The sequence below is a fragment of the Anguilla anguilla genome, chromosome 7 (assembly GCF_013347855.1).
Source record: "Anguilla anguilla isolate fAngAng1 chromosome 7, fAngAng1.pri, whole genome shotgun sequence".
Classification (NCBI taxonomy): Eukaryota; Metazoa; Chordata; class Actinopteri; order Anguilliformes; family Anguillidae; genus Anguilla; species Anguilla anguilla.
The window spans coordinates 36,905,012-36,925,569 of record NC_049207.1 but is presented as its reverse complement, the minus strand read 5'-3'; positions in this window follow the sequence as shown (position 1 = coordinate 36,925,569).

Genomic DNA, 20,558 nt, shown 5'->3' with positions numbered 1-20,558 from the left:
GGCATGGTTACAAAAGTTAATGTTTTGATGCTTTTGTTCAAGCATTCACTTTCAGTGTGTAAGCAATCGGAAAAAACTGTAATAGCCGCAAACATTGGTATGTTGCCACCACGTTGTCCCGGGACGTTGATGATGGCACGGTGTCCGATGATATTTCTGCCACGGCCCCTTGTTTTTGCAAGGTTGAAACCTGCCTCGTCCACATATATTAGCTTGATGATGCACTGCATCTGCTTCTAGCTTAATGACTCTCTGAAAGAAACAAGACAAAACAATGTAGCACAGTACAAAAAGACAGGGATCAGTCAATATGATGTAGCACCATTCCAGATCCAGTACCAATGATAGGATAGTATAGCTTACCTGCACATATTCATATCTCAGTTGTTTTGCACGGTCTGAGTTTCTTTTGAAAGGGACTCTGTACAGCTGCATCATCCTAATTCTATTGCGTTTCAGTAGACGAGACACTGCAGAGAGCCTCGCTCTGTTGACGTTTTGGAATATGGTGTTATCTGCCAGTATGTGATCCTGCAGTTCTCTGAGTCTGATGCATTTATTTGCAATGGCCATATTTACAATGTGGGTCTTCTGCTCTGGGGTGAACAGTCGACCTCTTCCACCAAACGCTGGTTTTCTTGCAGTTCTGTACATCTGAATGGTTTTAGTGATAGATCCTTCTCATTATGAAAGTACAGTACATATTATTGTACCAGTTGTCAACCATGGGATGAGCATGAGGGAGGCTGGGCAACGGGTTCAACCAAATCTGAGCCGCTATACTGTTGCAGGTATCATCCGGATATTTTGAAATGAGAACCAGTAAGTAACTGTAAGTGCTGTAGTCTTACATGGTCAACCACAGTCGCTCTGATTTCATCAGTTATTGTGTTCCTGACTCCCCTTCCTCTTCCATGTCCACTCCTTCTCCCCCATCCTACTTCACCTCTTCCTTCTCCTCCTCCTCCTCTAACTTCTTCACCTCCTCGTCCTCCTCTTACTTCTGCACCTCCTCATCCTCCTCTAGTTCTCACCCCCTTACAGTTTTTCTCAATTGTTTAAACACATTTTCTGAAACTATAGCTCAATTTCTCAAAACTCTACACACAAAGCACAGCAACAGTAAACCTTTTGCAAAAACTACACAAATCTCTTGCAAAATGCATTCATGCATTCAAAACCTATCTTCTATAACCTATGTTCTATCTTCTCAAAACTGACTTTTTCCATCAAAATGATTCACACAGGCCTCATATGAATAGGTCTTATTGAACATTGATCTCACACTGGTGCAATAAATTTAAAAACACAACCATCAAAATACTATATATATGTTTTGGCCTCATGAGGTCATGTTACATATTCAAGTGTATAAAATTGCTTATTTTTTCTCCTTTTTGAAGTTTTTGAGGGGTCCCAAAATAGGCTGCAATTTTACAGTAAATATAAAGACTGTTGCCATGATACAATACAGTAAATATATCATCATACAAATAGTGTATTTGCTAGGTAAACCTAATCTCATAAAAAACACGTTTTCAACATACAAAAATGCCAAGTTACTAAAAAGTATTGATATCAAAATGACGCCAAGTTACGATACTACAAACAATATAGGCTATCTTGCCTCATCGAAATGACATAAGATGTATCTCAAAGCAATGCTACCAAATATTTCCTCAGTTCTTTCAAGTCACTTGGCCCTGTGTATAAGCATGCACTACATGAACAGGCCAAATATATGTGTGGATGGCTCTCTCACAGTCAAGATTGATTGAATAGGTGTGTGTATGTCCAATTTGTATTGGTATGTAGGCCTATGTATTTCGCTGCCCAGGCTTTCTGTTGCGTGAATGATAGTATGTTTCTTGGTAGTGTGTTCGTGAATGTGAATGTAAGATGCTGCCAGGGAAATGTCCCCATGCGGATAAAGAAGTTCTCTATGTATGTATGTACAATATGTGTTTTACATGCAGTATTTATTGTACGTAGCAAATATACAATAACTTGCACATGTACTCAAATTCAGTTCAGAAGCAAGTATAAACATGTTTTCTGGAGAAATGTGCTTCCTGTCGTTGCTCAGCAGCAGTTCTGTACATTAATGAATTTATACATTAATTTCAATGTACAATGTTCAATGTGTTCCATGAGGCAATTCGAAATATTTGTCTCTTTGATCTGACAGAAAGTTTGCATGGCATTGTGAAATGGTAAGATTAGAAAACACAGGGCCAAGTGACTTGAAAGAACTGAGGAAATATTTGGTAGCATTGCTTTGAGATACATCTTATGTCATTTCGGTGAGGCAAGATAGCCTATATTGTTTGTAGTATCGTAACTTGGCGTCATTTTGATATCAATACTTTTTAGTAACTTGGCATTTTTGTACGTTGAAAACGTGTTTTTTATGAGATATCAGTTCTTTTTGCAAAGCGTTTTATTATGAGAGTGAGAAATGCGACCCTGCAAGAAACGGTTGTGGATTATGGCTATCGTTGTGTGAATCTGTACAGTCTGATGAGCGTGTACCGTTCAGCAGTTTCGGTTTGCTATATATGTAAAACAGTGGCTGTGAGAAAGGATGCAGTGGCGTAAGCGTAAACGCATCAGAAACGCAGATGGAATATGGTATGTACTCACGGATTTGACGTCCATCCAACGAGCCTTGACTGACAAAGTAATCAACACGCCCGTAGAATTATAACTCCCTAGGTCGCAACTTGTGTAGCCTTCTGTCCTGCTCCGTTGTCTGTTATTTCGTGGAGATGCACTATTAGTGTTTGTAAGGTTTATCCTTCTGTCCTGCTCCATTCTCTGTTATTTCGTGGAGATGCACTTTTAGTGTTTGTAAGGTTTATAAGGCATTTTGATAGGCTAATCTGCAGGTAGGAATCCTCTTCGCCGTTTTGCTAAACTAGAACCGGAAAACATGATAGTGGAGAATAGGAGAAGACGCATATGTCCCAGCAGGCTTTGCATATGAGAGAATACCAACAGTGTGAGAGAAATTAAAATGAAATTACGAAATTCCGTAGTTGAAACAATATGTTTTTAGCAGAATGGGCATGTAGGTGAAGGTTGACATGATCACGGAGTATAGTGCGAAGTAAATGGAGTGACCATGAGCGAGCTTATATTCCTTATCAAATGGTATATATAACAGTCGGTATTGAACGTTGGTTGTTGAAGTGGAGGGTCAAATAACATTGCACACATTATTTGCCTGTAATGTAATGTAATCTATTGCACGAATGTGTTTTTCTCATGTTCAGTGCTAGTAGTTATACTTATGAGTGAATCATGATTTTAAATGTAATGTTTTAATGCGGAGTTGCAGAACGTACATACGCAGTAATTGTGTGTAGCCTATGTGGCTAGACAGAGAACAGGGCGAGGTAACATGAATGTAGAAACGTGGCGTTTGCTGATATTAAGGTTTTGTACGGTAGCCATGTGAAGAAATATAGTTAGTAGAAATGGCACAGTGGTGAACCGGTGTAACTTTTAAATAAAAGGAATACATTTGCGTCATGAAATGCATATGGGTGGCCGTGAGTGAGTGAGGTTTACCAGTCTGTGACTTCGTTAGCTAATGCCATAGCTATGCAATGCGTGAAATATCATTAGCGAACCTGCCGGTGGTTTTAAAGAAGAACACAAGCCAGTAAGCACAGAAGAGCTTCCGTTGAATCCATATGGCTTAGCAATATTGTAGCCGGTCAATAACTGAACGTACAGACGGTAAGTCATAATGCATATATCTTAGCAATATTGTAGCCGGTTAATAACTGAACGGTGAACGGCGGGTAGATATGGTGCAAAAGCAATAATTAAGAGGTAGTAGACAATTATTAGTGAGGGTCGAAGCAAGTTAAAGAAACGGGTTCTAAGCTGAGCTTGAACATACGACCCTGTGTTCCCAAGCCTGTAACCTTACCCACTAGGCCACAGACGGATTAGCTGTTCAACCTGCGGAGTTGCGGAATGTACATAAGTAGTAATTGTTTGTAGCGTATGTGGGTAGCTAGAGAACAGGGCGAGGTAACAGGAATGTAGAAACGTGGCGTTTGCTAATATTAAGGTTTTGTACGGTAGCCAAGTGAAGAAATATAGTTAGTAGAAATGGCACAGTGGTGAACTGGTGTAACTTTTAAATAAAAGGAATACATTTGCGTCATGAAATGCATATGGGTGGCCGTGAGTGAGTGAGGTTTACCAGTGTGTGACTTTGTTAGCTAATGCCATAGCTATGCAATGCGTGAAATATCATTAGCGAACCTGCCGGTGGTTTTAAAGAAGAACACAAGCCAGTAAGCACAGAAGAGCTTCCGTTGAATCCATATGGCTTAGCAATATTGTAGCCGGTCAAAAACTGAACGTACAGACGGTAAGTCATAATGCATATATCTTAGCAATATTGTAGCCGGTTAATAACTGAACGGTGAACGGCAGGTAGAAATGGTGCAAAAGCAATAATTGATAAGTAGGCTAGTAGACAATTATTAGTGAGGGTTGAAGCAGGTTAAAGAAACGTGTTCCAAGCTGGGCTTGAACATACGACCCCATGTTCCCAAGACTGTAACCTTACCCACTAGGCCACGGATGGATTAGCTGTTCAAACTGCGGAGTTGCAGAATGTACATAAGTAGTAATTGTTTGTAGCGTATGTGGCTAGATAGAGAACAGAGCGAGGTAACATGAATGTAGAAATAGAAACGTGGCGTTTGCTGATACGAAATTTTTGTACGGTAGCCAAGTGAAGAAATATAGTTAATAGAAATGGCACAGTGGTGAACTGGTGTAACTTTTTAATGAAAGGAATACATTTGCCGTGACTTCGTTAGCTAATGCCATAGCTATGCAATGCGTGAAATATCATTAGCAAACCTGCCGGTGGTTTTAAAGAACACAGGCCAGTAAGCACAGAAGAGCTCCCGTTGAATCCATGTGGCTTAGCAATATTGTAGCCGGTTAATAACTGAACGGTGAATGGCGGGTAAATATGGTGCAAAAGCAATAATTGATAAGTAGGCTAGTAGACAATTATAAGTGAGGGTTGAAGCAGGTTAAAGAAACGTGTTCCAAGCTGGGCTTGAACTAACTACCCCATGTTCCCACGACTGTAACCTTACCCACTAGGCCACAGGCAGACTAGCTGTTTGAACAGGAAATGTTTCAGAATAAAAATGTATGGGTATTTTGCATGTGTATGCGCGTTTTTGATTGGGTCGTGTAGGGCAGATTTGGCTGGTGTCAGTGAAATGTCCAATGGGGAGACATGTTGTTAGTGGGATAGGCGGCAGGAAAAATAAGAATGAGAAGAAGAAAGAGAAGAAGAAGAAGAAGGAGAAAACGCAAAATCCCCTTAGTTTGGGGCTTTATTGTGTGGACATGTGAAGTTGTTTATGAATTCTGTCTGTTGAAATGGGGTCAGAATGTACAGAATTTAATGTTTTTAAGGGCTGAGTGTCTGTGGCTGTTGTGGTTATTTCTGTGGGGAACCCTGAAACGTGCCAAACTCTCGGTGCTATATAGGTATGGGGGCATGCCCCCGCCAAGGCGTAACTTGGCGGGATGGCATACCTGCCATCCCAATTCTAATTCAGTACAGTACAGCAAAGTGTGTGAACTGTTATCACTTTGAGTGTTGTTGTCATTGTGTATGATAACAATGCACATTTACTGTATTGTCAATGAGGTCCAGTTGGGCTGCACTCACAACCCAGGTTCCATCATGAGTCATACTGAACATTGTTAGAAGTGTTTTTTCATTTTCCTTTTCAGTGCAATTATGAGTTTTGCCAAAATAGATAACATTTGAGTCTTCTCAAAACTAGAACATGCTTAGACTGTGTCAGTCTGGACAATGGATGTAATGATCGGTTATCATATATGAAATCAATGAACAAATTCAAAGAGGTAACAAAGCAAATCTTTATTTGTTGCTGTAAAATAAATCTTTGTTCAGCAGACTGCAAAAATAAAAATCGTAGTTTGTAGGCCTGCTGTAAAAAAACAAAAAAAAAAAAATACCTGATCAACCAAGGTTGCACATATTTCATTTGAAATATTAGCTCGTCTCCCTCTTCTTCGTCCACCTCGTGCACCTCGTCCACCTCGTCCACCTCGTCCACCTCGTCCACCTTGTACACTTACACCTTCTCCTCTACCTCTCTGTGCTGCGTGTTGCTCCATTGTTTTCCAACACAACAGAGGTCACCGGAGGTCTCTTTTATGCTCTGGCAGATAATTGAAAAGTTTAGGCAATTGAGTTTGAGCAGGTGTGGCGTGAGTGAGACCAATTGGCACTTAGAGTTTGGCATTTGAAGGCCAGTGTTTTCCATGTGAACAAACAAGGCTTGATTATGAAAATTGTGCTAAATGATGAGATTTTGTGTGTAGAGTTGTGCAAAAATGTGATTTAGAATTGCTATTCGAGTGAAAACAAAGGAATTGTGCTTAGAGTTTTGCAGAAATAGTCTTTATTGTTGAAACATGAGCTTCAAGTTTTCACCATCGTGTGCATAGTTCCAGTTTTAGTGTGTGAACATTTGAGAAAAACTGTAAGTAAAATGGAAAACACTACAGTAATAAAATGTTTAGATTGTCTTTGTGGGGATGTAATGATGAAATCAGTGCACAAATACAAAAAGGTAGCAAAGCAAATATTTACTAGCAAACACCATGTTGATTATGGTGGTCTCTTGCTTATCTGTAAATTTCTGGCCTCTGCCACCTCTTGCTGGTCGTCTTTCTATTCTGTGAAAAGTATATACAGTATAGGCTACACATTTCATAAATGTAAGACAAAACAACATTACAGTATACATTCCTCTAAGCACCGTAGATATCCATAGAAACCATAACGTTACATTACTGTAATTACTGTAGAGAGTATAGAAGACTACTGAAGTGGCTACTTACCTATTCTTATCTCTAAATGCCTGGATAACTGATGCTACCGTGAAGCGGCTCAAATTCGGCAGGACTCGCTGCCTAGCTTTGGTCATTGTTAGGCCATGATTGAGTACATGGTCAACCAAAGTTGTGTGGATTTCATTAGAAATATTGGCTCACCTTCCCCTTCCCCTTCCTCTTCCCCTTCCTCTTCGTCGTCGTCCTCCTCCTCCTCCTCCTCCTCCTGCTCTCACTCTTCCTCTCTGTTCTCCATGCTGCTCCATTTTTTCCCCCTACACAGTAGAGGTCACCTTAAGCCTCTTTTATGCTCTGACACATGTTTGAAGTGTTTTGCCAATTTAGTTTGAACAGGCGAGAAGTGAGTGAGACCAACTGGTAATTAGGGTGTGGCATTTTGAAGGCCAGTGTTTTCCAGGTGAACAAAGTGTGCTAAATGATGAGATTTGTGCTTACAGTTTTGCAAACATGTGATTTAGAATTGTTATTTGAGTGAAAACTATGGAATTGTGCTTAGAGTTTAGAAGTCTGGAGACTTGTTGTTGATACATGAGCTTCAAGTTTTCAGAATTGTGTGCATAGTTCCATTTTTTGTGTGTATACAATGGAGAAAAACTGTAAAAACACAACCATCAAAATACTGTATATATGTTTACTGTTTACACATTTGTTTACACATTTACTGTATTGTCCTGCCAATGACGTCCAGTTGGGCTGCACTCACAACCCAGGTTCCATCATGAGTCATACTGAACATTTTTAGAAGTGTTTTTTCATTTTCCTTATCAGTTTTGCCAAAATAGATAACATTTGTGTCTTCTCAAAACTAAAACATGCTTAGACTGGTCAATGAATGTAATGATTTGTTATCATATATGAAATCAATGAACACATTCAAAAAGGTAACAAAGCAAATCTTTATTTGTTACTGTAAAATAAATCTTTGTTCAGCAGGCTCCAAAAATAAAAATCGTAGTTTGTAGGCCTGCTGTAAAAAAGAAAAAGAAAAAACGAATACGTGGTCAACCAAAGTTGCATGTATTCATTTGAAATATTAGCTCGTCTCCCTCTTCTTCGTCCACCTCGTACACGTACACCTCCTCCTCTACCTCTGTGTGCTGCGTGTTGCTCCATTGTTTTCCAACACAATAGAGGTCACCTGAGGTCTCTTTTATGCTCCGACAGATAATTGAGAAGTTTAGCCAATTGAGTTTGAGCAGGTGTGGCGTGAGTGAGACCAATTGGCACTTAGAGTTTGGCATTTGAAGGCCAGTATTTTCCATGTGAACAAACATGGCTTGATTATGAAAATTGTGCTAAATGAAGAGATTTTGTGTGTAGAGTTGTGCAAAAATAGATTTAGAATTGCTATTCGAGTGAAAACAGGAATTGTGCTTAGAGTTTTGCAGAAATAGTCTTTGTTGTTGACACATGAGCTTCAAGTTTTCACCATCGTGTGCATAGTTCCAGTTTTAGTGTGTAAACATTTGAGAAAAACTGTATGTAGGCAGTATACGTCGTAAGAAGTAGAACTTTTTGAGCAAAACAAAGCAATGAGAACAACTGAAGAACAAAAAGATGCGGTGTTGTGTGTTCATATGGTGCAGTGTGCAACGGCCTCCAGGGAGAACTTTTGGAAAACTTCTTTCTTGTTCTCCGACCTCCCCCTCTCAGCTATTGGTTCAAATATCACGTGGTTGGTTACGTCACGGTTGAGAGTTCAGAGGGCAGACTTCACATGCTAATGTACGGAGATCAACGCCAATCTCTCTTCTGTAGCGATGGGAATTCTGAGAGTTCCAGCATGTTTGATGAATGGTTTCAGCAAGTCATCAAAAGCCTAGCACACATTTGGAAATAAGAGGAAGTGGACTCCCTCGTCTAAACTCCGCATTTGCCGAATGTACAGACAAAACTCTCTATTCTCCATCCTACTCTGATTTAGAGGGCGAACGTACCATCTCCTTCGCCATTTTTTCTTCTTTTGCATAGCTAGATAAACTAAAGCCACTTTAAACACTTTAAACTTTTTGTTTTGTGTTGTGATCTCGCGTAGCCCTTTTCTTTATACATCCATGGCATAGCTGCGAGATGAAGGTCTGGGCGAGATTCTAGCCCCGGTTAATAGCTGCCTCGTAAATATTTGCCCTAGCAGCGTGTAGTGACTTTAAACGGTGCAGTGTTCTCACTGAGTATACCGACAATAGTGCTCGTGGACATGTTCGCCGGTGGTTCTCAATCCTGAAGTTCTTTCTTCTTACTGAGTATACTGCCAGCTTTACTCTCTGTCCAATGTTGGCCTCCATTGTTGTCCAAACCAAATGTTTACCTGTGGCCTATTTATAGTGTTCAAGCTCTGATTTGTAAGTGAACTCATTATCTAAAAATGTTTTCACATGTGTCAATATGGAAAGGCAATTGGCAAAATAGTGTAGCAATGTAGAGACTAATGTTTACAGTTTTGCTAGAAGTGTGTTAAATTGCAAACCGAGTGTAAAGCAGTGGTTTGTGTTTACAGTTTTGCAAAAAGTGTGCTATAAAATTACGAACTGAGTGTAAAGCAGAGAACGTGCTTTACACTTGGTTTACAGTTTTGTACGATTGCTGACCTTTTTATCCATTCTGTAGTCACATTTTAAAAACTCTTAACACACCAACTAACCTACAACACACAATTGGCAAAACAGTTAATTTTATGCTCAAAATCACTCACTGTAAACTACATTACATTACATTCATTTAGCAGACGCTTTTATCCAAAGCGACGTACAAAACGTGCATTTTCATGATCGTAGACAACTGCTGAGCACGGGTTCAGTAAGGTACAATTACTTATTTTGTAAAGCTAAAGCTAAAACTAAATATACTAACTATCTCAAAACACTGCAAACATGTCTCCAAATCAAATAATTCTGTCAAAACACTAGCACATGTTCTCTTCCCACAGGCACATTTACTCAATCACAGCACAATGACATACAAAATACTAACAGCAGATGGTATTAATAAAACTGCATTACTTTACATGTGTGTGAATGTATATATACATATGAAAAAAGGAATAAGTGTCAGAATTGCTGCAGTAAAGGCTTTATTTGCAATAGTAAATTGTTGCAAGAGATCAACAAAAATCAGCAATATAGCTGCTGGTTACAATGTGTAAAAGTAGTGTAAAATATACAAACAGAAAAAGGCGCAGAAAAAAAAGAAAAATACACAGTCCTTTTCTAATCTACACGGTCTTCTGCATTTGGCCACATGTTCTCGTCCACATCACTCCTGATATTTTCTCTGGCTAGGCACCTTGGAAAGTATCTTTTGGCATGGCATATCCACCCCTGGCAGTGTTCTGCTGTGATGTCTCTGCATCCAGCATCCATTGCTTTGATGAGGGTCATTTGGTCGTGTGGGCGATGATCATAGACTTTCCATCTCCAGGCTGAAAAGAACTCTTCGATGGGGTTAAGGAAAGGGGAGTAGGAAGCAAGGAAAAGGGACACCATCCTGTGATGGGTGGCAAACCAGTCTGTGATTACACGGGAACGGTGGAATGCCACATTGTCCCATGTAATTACAAATGTGGCAAAGTTGTCTCCCACCTGTCCTCTTTCTGCCTCCGGCATCAGTCTTCTGTGCAGGTCCTCTAAAAATAAGAGAAGGCGCTCTGTGTTGTAGGGGCCAATTTCACATCTGTGCAGGACCACTCCATTGCTGGATATTGCTGCACACATGGTGATGTTTGCCCCTCTCTGGCCCGGCACGTCAACTGTGGCCCTTTTCCCAATGATGTTCTGTCCCCGCCGACGCCTTTTTGCGAGATTGAACCCAGCCTCGTCAACATAAACCATCTCATGTCGGCGCTGATTAGCCTCCAACTCCATGACTCTCTGAAAGAAATCAAACACAGTGTGTGTAAATGCTTTACTGTATACCTACTGTATATGCTACTCTGTACCCCAAGTTTAGGTTACTGTAATGTAAAACTCACTATAGTACAGTAATTGCTGTATTGGATAACCTTACCTGGACATATTGATGCCGGAGTTCCTTGATGCGCTCACTGTTCCTTTCAAATGGAACTTTGTACAATTGCTTCATTCGAACTCTGTGTTTAGCCAGAGTCCGAGTAATTGTTGTCAGGCTGATGCTTGCAATATTGCCAAAGACAAGGTTGTCGTCATTATTTTACTGTATACAGTAATAGAAGAAGCCCTTGTACAATATCCTACCTGTTGGTTTGTCGGAAAATCCAGACAATGGATGCCACTGTGTCCCGTCTGAGATTTGGCTGAACTCTTTCACCAGCCTCTCTCAGTGATAGCCCATGGTTAATGACATGGTCTATGATGGTGGCTCTAATTTCATCTGTGACCTTAGCTCTTTCCCTTCTGTGATCGTCACCACGCATTCTCACTCCTCTCCGTCTACCTTGTCCTCATCCAGCTTTTCCTCTCCCTCGTCCGTCTCCAACCATTCCTCTCCCTTCTCCATCTCCAACCATTCCTCTCCCCCGTCCTCGTCTTGCCCTTCCTCTCCCTCATCCAGGCATTTTTCTTTCTCTCTCTTTCTGCTGCTCTATTGTTGTGTCCACACTGAGCAAGATCATTCTAAGATCATTCTCCCCTTTTTATATGGTCATGCAATTGAAAGAACCTCAACACCTGTGTGTGTCTCCAACTTAGACAGGAATCAGCTGTGATTAGTCTATTTGCATAACTTCAATCAGCTGTTTCTCAATAGGAATGAAAAATATACAGGACATATATTTGTCTTTATATACAATGTGAATTACTGTTCAACTTTAGCCTATAACTTTGGTTTAGAACATGAGGTTATCTGTTCTGACATGCAGTGTGCAAGCATTTGTAAAATTTGCAGTAAAAATCCATAGTTTTTGTCTTGGTTGAGCTTGTGTGTAAAAGAAGTTCAAGCATTTTTAAAATGTGTTCACTGAATGCATTTTGTGTCAAAGGAACAAGAAATGGGTTAATGGTATAGCCCACACAGACAGATGTTGTGGTAACTGTGTTAAGAGTTTTGAAAATGTGACTATAGAATGGATAAAAAGGTCATAGCAATCGTAAAAAACTGTAATAAGAAGTTATTTATTTGGTTCAGATATACAATGTTAAATTTGCAATGTTAAAGTTACAATCTCGAAGATTTCCGTTTCGTTCTCTTTGGCTGTACCAATGGCGAGAAGCGGTAATTGCAGGTGTGTTTTTGGACCTCACTTCCCATAGATCCAACCGGATCCAACCAGTGTCGCCTGTGTGACGTCAGTCAGTTGGCACCTGGGCCACGCCAACTACGGTTATTATTTACTGAATAAAAAATGGTTGTTGCACAAGTAACGTTATGTACATACCCATTCATTGTCTAACATTAGGCTAACTTAAGCTGTCTTAAAATGGTTAAATGCTGCAGCAGTCTAGCAGACCTGGGGTAGAATTAGTGATGATCAATTTCCACAAACGTTCTTTGTCCACCTTTTGCTCGGTGTGAACATCTTTACACTGCAGAGAAGAATTCACGGGATTCGCTGTGGCTCGTGCAATTATATATCTCGTGCACAATAAACAGGCTTTTTGTGAATGATTGTTGTGTGATATTTTTGAAACAACTGCCTTGTTCTTTCTGGTTTTGCTAGCTAAACTGTTCGAGAATAAAGCTGAGCTGGGTGTTAAATTAGCAATTAGAATAAGAAGTATACAACAAAAACAAAGGATATTTCTTCAAAAAAGGGCATCAAGGCTGAAGGAACATATGAGGAAGTGTAATAAAATAATAGCAACGCTAATCCATACTGCCGTATTCTTTTATTTAGTTTTCTCCGGCTTGACATCTTTACACAGAAATCAGACTCGGCTCTGCTCCATCTATAACCCGGCTTTATTCCGATCAATATATTGATGAACTTCTTGGCAATGTAAATAACGGTAACGTTAAGGCCAATTCAGATCAATGATTCGCAACGAGACGAAACGGTTTTAGAATGTTGCAGAGAAAATTGCAGTGGTGTGAACTGGTTAGTTGTAGAGCGTCTGAAGCCGTTGCCTAGGGTCTCAAAAGACCCACCTTGTCAAATCACCAAGTGGTTTTAGAACATTTACAATCAGATGTCTTGGGATTTTGCAAGTTGCATCCAGTCTCGTTGCGAATCACTGATCTGAACTGGCCTTTAGTTAGCTACATTACAACGTTGCAACAAGGTAGCATTGCATTTGAGAGACGGTCTGCGAGGTCGGTACCGGTCGGTAGCGCTAGCTACCGTTTTTTCTAATTGTTAGCTAACATTAGATTGTGTTAATTACATTAGCTATCTAGCTAACGCAACGTTACCTGATATGAGATGGATACTCTGCGCAACGTTGTCTAAACTAATGTTGTCTTTCTTGACATGGTCCGGTAGCTAGCGTTAGCTGTGCAAATAGCTATGTAATTTAGTAACGTTACATTGTCATCAAATGTAATACGAAATCTACATCAACAAATAATATGACCTCTCATGTTACCCAAAACCTATTAGGGTTCCATAACCCCCCCTCCCTTTCTCTGTTATTGTAAAGCTAGCAGACACCGTAAAAAACAGTACGCCGCTCGCACACAAGTGAGTTGAAGAGCAAGCCTGTTGCGTTAGCTCCGCCTACCCTCTCTGGCAGACTAACCACTGATGGGTGATGGAAAACGCGTCACTAACTATGCGCCGCTTGTGATTTTTTCCCGGGAATGTCGCCACAGACACCCAGTTCTTTAATCATGAATTATTATAATAATAATAATAATATAAATTAATATAATAATAGGCTCAATCACCATTGTGTTACCTAATTCAGCGATAGATAGTGACTTAACAGACATTTATTTTAATGAAAATCTTCGAGATTATTACTTTAAACTGTTAATGTTATTTGAAATATGTCTTATTTTGAAATACTTATTATAAATCCTTTATTTTGACATACCTGTTGTGAACGAATTGCCAATTCACAGTAAGGGTCAGGGGTGATGGTACAGGAGTGATGGGAGAGAGGATGGGACATGCGATGGGGAGAGAAGAGAGGAGCGTTCGTGAGTTGTAACAAAGAAAAGTTTAAAAAAACGTAACAGGTTAATGGCATATTAATCTAAGGTGTAGGTTATAAGAGTGAGACTGGTTAATGTAACGTAAACTTCGGCGAGAAGTTACTATTATTCATTTGTCGGTTTCACTGTTAGCTTAGTTAGCTAGCTTGTTATACTATCTTGATAGTGTATCTTAGTACGGATAATTAGCCACGTTAGCTAACTCAGCAAACATCAGCTAAGCCCGGAAAAGAAGACAACGCACGGTGAACAGATAAACCAGATAGCGGTTTGAGCTACCGGCAACGCTCAGACTTCCTCGGGCTACGCTGGAAACTCGCGTTGGAACGAACTCCAAGGATCGTCTTCCTCTTCACCCACGCATGGAACATTCACGAATGCGCTGCCATACTGAACGGTGAGTCAGTGCATTCTTTGTCTTTGGCTCGCAAGAGTGAAGCTGACGCTTTTTGGATATTTTCAAATCAGGCCTGCAACGGGGGTTTTGAGTACTCATTTTTTTATGTTGTAAAGTGCCAGTTGTATCTAAAATGTAATTGAGCTCATAAGTGAATACGAATACAGTAAAATAATTGCCATGTATTTTCCAATATAAACCAATGAAAAAAAAAAAAACAGTTTGTGCATAAAGAAAGAAATCACATTTGTTCTGCCTCAGCATCCCGTCTCTGGTCTGGATCAGGGCAGAGATTCTCATCAACATCACAGGCAATATTAGCCCTAGCCAGGCTGCAGGGGAAAAACCCCCTTGCATGCCTTATCCACGCCTGGCAAGCCTCAACTGTAATATCTAAACAAGCCTCCTCCATGGCCTGGATTGAGGTGAACACGGATGTAGGGGTCTCGGTCTTAGACCTTCTACCACCATGCCGAAAAAACTCCTCTATGGGGTTTAGGAAGGGAGAATATGCAGGTAGAAAGATGTTGCTGAATCTTGGGTTGTTCATGAACCAGTCATGAACTAGAGCAACCCGGTGGAAACTGACATTGTCCCAAATGATAACATAGCATGGCTGCTCTAGTTGTGCTGGCTCCCTCTGGTCTAGTCGGTATACATGATCTCACAGACCATCGAGGAAAGACAGCAGATGCATGGTGTTGTATGGACCAAGGGTGGCATGGCGGTGGAGGACCCCTCAGTGGCTGATGGCAGCACACATGGTCACATTCCCTCCTCACTGGCCAGGGACATTCACAATGGCCCGGTGGCCAATTATGTTCCTCCCCCTTCTCCTCCTTTTGGTAAGATTACTGTAAATCCTGCTTCATCAATAAAGATGAGTTCATGAGGAGTGTCTCTGGCATCAATATCAAAGATTGTCTACAAAAGAGATGAAACTCAGTACAGTAATGACTACTCTGAAACACACTGCATATAGTACACAAAAGTAGGCCATCATATAGCCTGTTCTACAGTACATACTGCTGTAATACATAACTGTACTCAAATACCCGTATACAGTATGAAAAACCATACTTGCACATATTCCAAGCACTGGTCTTTGACTCAATCGGAGTTCCTTTCGAAAGGAACACGATAGGCTGGTTTAATTCTCAACCTGTTCCGTCGAAGAATGCGGTCAATTGTTGAGATGCTGACTGCATCAATGCCTTGGAATATTCCCTGATCCTCAATAACTCTCCTTTGTATCTCATGCAAGCGAATTACATTGTTGGCTATGACCATATTGATGATTGCCATCTGTTGCTCTTCTGAAAATAGCCGTCTTCTGCCTCCATTGGGTGGTCGTCTCTCAGTTCTGCAAAAATAGAAGTACTGATGGGATTACAGTAAACCATCCATTTTACAAAATAGGAGCATACAGTAACTCCAAATTTACTGTATGTGATATGGTACAGTGTTACGTCCCCAGCCTCTGCTTGCCTGGGTAGTGCAGGTGGAGGTAATACCTAATTGCTTAATTGCTTGATTGCCTCCACCTGCCTGTGGCCCAATATAAGCCCTGCAGTATGAGGCTGGGGAGATTCTTCTTTGGGGTTTCTTTTGTGTGGTTTGCGTTTGGTAGGTTTTTGTGAAGACTCTTTTATTTTGTGAACTTTGAGAGTTTTTGTTTGTTTTAGTTGTGTTTTAGATAAATAAATGTCTGAGTTTGTGTTTTTAGATCAGTTTATGTCTGGTTTTTGGTGATTTGGACTCTGTTGTTGCGACCTTGCGAGCCGTAATATACATTTCAGACAGCATACAGTAAAATAGAGCAAACAGCTACAGTACACATGTATGTGCTGTAACAGTGCAGAGTACAGCACTCCAAAGTTACAGTAGAGAGCAGTATGTAAATTACCTACCTATTTTCTACTGTGAAGGTCCGGATAATAGAGGCTACTGTGAAGCGGCTCAGATTTGGCTGCACTCTTTGCCCAGCTTCCCTCATTGACATCCCATGGAGACGGACATAGTCAACTAGAGTTGCACACATCTCATCAGAAACTATTTGTCTCCTTGCCCTTGCCCTTCGTCTTCCTCTTCCTCATCTTCTCCTGTGTCCTCTTCCTCTACCTTCAGGTCTTTGTGGATCCATTGTTCCAAAACAAGTGAACTGACCCATGGCCCTTTTATCTGTCCATCCTGAGGTTCTGATTAGTGTGTGAACAATTTTGACTCTTAGTGTTTCCACCTGGGGAATTGTGTGTTAGTTGGGTTCAAGCTGTGATGACTTGAGTTAATGATATTGAATGCCAGTGCTTTCTAAATGAGCACATGGTGCAGCCAGTGATATATGAAGGGATTTGTGTGTACAGTTTTTCACAAAAAGTTCAACAAATCTGAATCATGTGTGAAAACAGGGGAATAGTGTTTATAGTTTTAGGAAATGGGTCTGTATTTTGGTAGATGGCGTCATGGTTTGGGATGTTTAGTTAATAGGCCCAGTTATACTGCCCTACAAAGCCTAACTGCAGTAACTACGCAAAGGGTAAAACTGAGAAACATGGCTTTAAAGTATTTTAACTGGCCAGCCAAATGGGTTATAGGTATATCAGTGATATTGCACTAATTGTAGGCTACATGTATTCATGAGGTAATTTTTATGCCCAAAAACCATGACCGCTGATTTGACCTTTGACCCCAAAAATGTAGTTACTGCACTCTGCCTTTGTATTGCCTTAAATGGTCCTAAGAGCAATGCAAAAGCAAAGTGCAGTAACTACAATGTTCTCAGCTTTTATATTGTGTTTTCAGTGAACAAAAACTATTTTGACACTGATTTTGTTATAATTGTATTTAACAGTAGGCTATTTAACAACTCTACTTATGGATTTGTGCATGTTTAATTAAGTCTGGACAAATTGAGAATTTTAGACGTTTAGTCTTAATATCATTTCATTTCACTTTTTTACTTATTCACCTATCTAGATAATAATTTTCCTATCAATTAAACTTTGCATCATCATCTTCAATTTCATCATCGTTGTCACCGCCACCACTGTTGTTGCCTTGATGACAATCACATTAATAATTTTCATTATCCTTGTCTTTACTATTTAACACAATGAATAAATACAAGGCTACACTGAATCACAGTACAATGTGTTCATTATATTACATGTTTTAAACAGCGGCGTGTTTTGGTGGGGCGCAAAACTTTCCTTTAAACTAGGCTAATTGATCTCAAACTGTTTAAATTAATTTTCAGTGATTAACAAGCATGCAAACGATCTGACTAATCAATTGGAAAGTGACAGACAGCTTCTTCGCATTGTGTTAGGGAGATTAAATGATAAATGCGATTTAGAAAAATCAGTTTTAATCACTAAGCAGTGGCAGAAACTTCCCTGATTTTCCTTGAGTATCAATACAATTAATCCACAAAATAGGCTACTCAATACTATCATATATAGCCAGCTCTCCCCAAATAGGCAGTTTTAGCGAGTAGCCTAGGCCTTATAGCCTACATTTATTTTCATTTGCAGTACGAAATTGTGCACATTTTTAATCAATATTATTTGCGGATACATGCGCTTCTTTCTCCGCACTCGTATTCATGGCAAATAACCACAATGCGTAGGCTAGATTGTAAACAATCTTGAAGTGCATGACATGGCATCGGCGATGATGTGAAGTTACAGATGATAATGTTACAGCTTTCAGGGAGCAGGTAAGCTAACGCTAGCTAACAAAACATCGCCCGTCAGTCAGCATATATAGCGAGGCTGACAGGTGTTTTATAATGTGATTGCTAGTTTCTCAACGCTTAATGTCATCGTTACTTAGCCTACCTGGGTATTTTCTTTTCAACACCAGTTCCACTATCCTCTTTCCCCTGGATAGTGCCATCTTAAACAGCTTTGTTGTGTGAGGTTAGATGGGTGAAATCGGCTGGTGGTAGAATCCCAAAGCAGTCGCGTGAGGTAACTTAGATGGGTAGAGCACGAAATCGGCCGGTAGGATCCCAAAGCAGACCGCAGTAACTTCACTTACTGCGGTCTGCCATGGTTTTGAGTCGGGTTTTGTAGTTACTGCAATTTTTATACCGTTTTTTCTCTAAAACAAAGAAAAATTCAACTCTGAAACTTTGTCACAAGATAAAACAGATATCATGAAGTTCATTTTTAGTTAGGCTATAACTCAATTTCGACCAAAATGTAGTTACTGCGGTTAGCCTTTGGATGGCAGTATAGTTGTAAGCGATCGAGTAAAACTGTAATGGTTTCAGAGATAGTGCTTCAAGAATCACTGTTAGTGTTTAAGCATTCAGAAAAAACAGTAACTGACAATTGACTTATCAGTGTAATTAGCTGGCGAGGTCTAATGTGATTATTGTCGCATAGTCAAAGAAGGTTCTACTGACCAAATACTCAGGGAAGACTGAAATATAGGTGAGGAAATCGCTTTGGAAGAACTGGTGATCCTTCTTATAATAGATAAGTTATGCATGTGGACAGGAAACATGTGACCCTGAACTAATCTGAGGCCCTTTATAAATATGAGCCCTGGCGAGCCTCAGGTTATGCAAAATATGAAATTGTCGTATCCTATAGGTGGTTTTTAAAGCACACTGCAATTGTGATCTACAGGAGACTAGACCAATGATTTCATGAGCAAACTGAAATTGGAAAAAAGGCAGTATGGTCTAAAACAAAAGTAAATTTTAATCTCCTACTAAAGGTACACTGCAGTTGACCCAATTGGCCTTACTTGTAATAAGATTATCAGTTGGGAACAACTTTCTTCCAATCAGCACTAGCTTTCTCCTATAGTGTGGCCTGTAGACTATAAAATACTCACTGGCCCATAGGTGAGAGTGCACAGAAGAAACAGAAAGTACACTTCAGATGTACTGCTCCTTGAGTTGGGGTGGGGGTGGGGGTTACTTACAGTTTTTTTCAATTGCTAACACACTTAAATGACACATAAAGCACAATTATTGAAACTGACACTCGGGGAGCAAAAACTCAGCTCAAGTCTCCAAACCTCTAAACACATTTTCTGCCTTGCACCCAATTTGCAATTCAACATGGCACTTTTTGCAACACACTAAACACGGTTCTCTACATAAAACACAGGGATCTGACATAAAGTCACTTGTTTGCCATTTCAAAACACTGCCATTCAAAATGCCACACCCATGGACCAATTGGCCAATACACGTGCCACCTGGCCAAACACCTCATTGCTTAATTGTCGACTCATCAATCAGGATGTTAGCACTATAAAAAAACCACAGGTGAGTACCTTTTTACAACAACAATGGAAGCCAACATAGCAGCAAGAGGTAGAGGGAGGGTGAGAGTGAGAGGAGGAGGAAGAAGAGTGAGAGGTAGGGGTAGAGCTGGAAGGGGAGGGGAAAGACGAGGACAAAGAAGAGGACAAGGAAGAAGACAACTTTTCTGATGAAATCCGGGCAACGTTAGTTGACCATGTTACTAATCATGGATTGACAATGAGAGAGGCTGGACAGAGACAATTTATTGTTGCCTCTGTCATCTGGACATTTAGACTTGAGCACAGGCATGTAACCAAATTTTCATTCACTCTACATAATTCATAATTCAACTCCACAAATCATACTGTATATATCTGTTGTTGTGTGACACCTATTTACTTCATGAATGGCTGCCATGTCATACAGTCTATAACTGTACAAGAATCCTGCACAATTTAATGTGGAAAAAAAACTTATTTAGGCTACACTGACCAATCACTATATTTTTGGTATTTCTAAAGGACAGAGAGACAAAGACATTATGGTGGAAGGGTTAGAATGTTCAATGAGGCACAGGAAGCAGCAATACAGTTTTTCTGAATTTCTAAAACACTATACCCCATTCTCTGAACCAAATGCTCAGTGGCCTAAACCCATTTGTCGAATCAATCACTCTTTTGGCAAACCTCTAAACATATTGTCACTCACTAAAACACATTTTGCACTGTGATGCACTTGTGTTGCAAAATGGTAAACACGGGACAACACAGTTGTCATCGTTTGCACACTACAACTCAAATTGTTCACACTTGTTTCTAATGATGTGATCAAACCAATTGTACAGAATATATAAGCCAGTTCAGAGTGCACAGGTGGCACAGATGTGTTGAA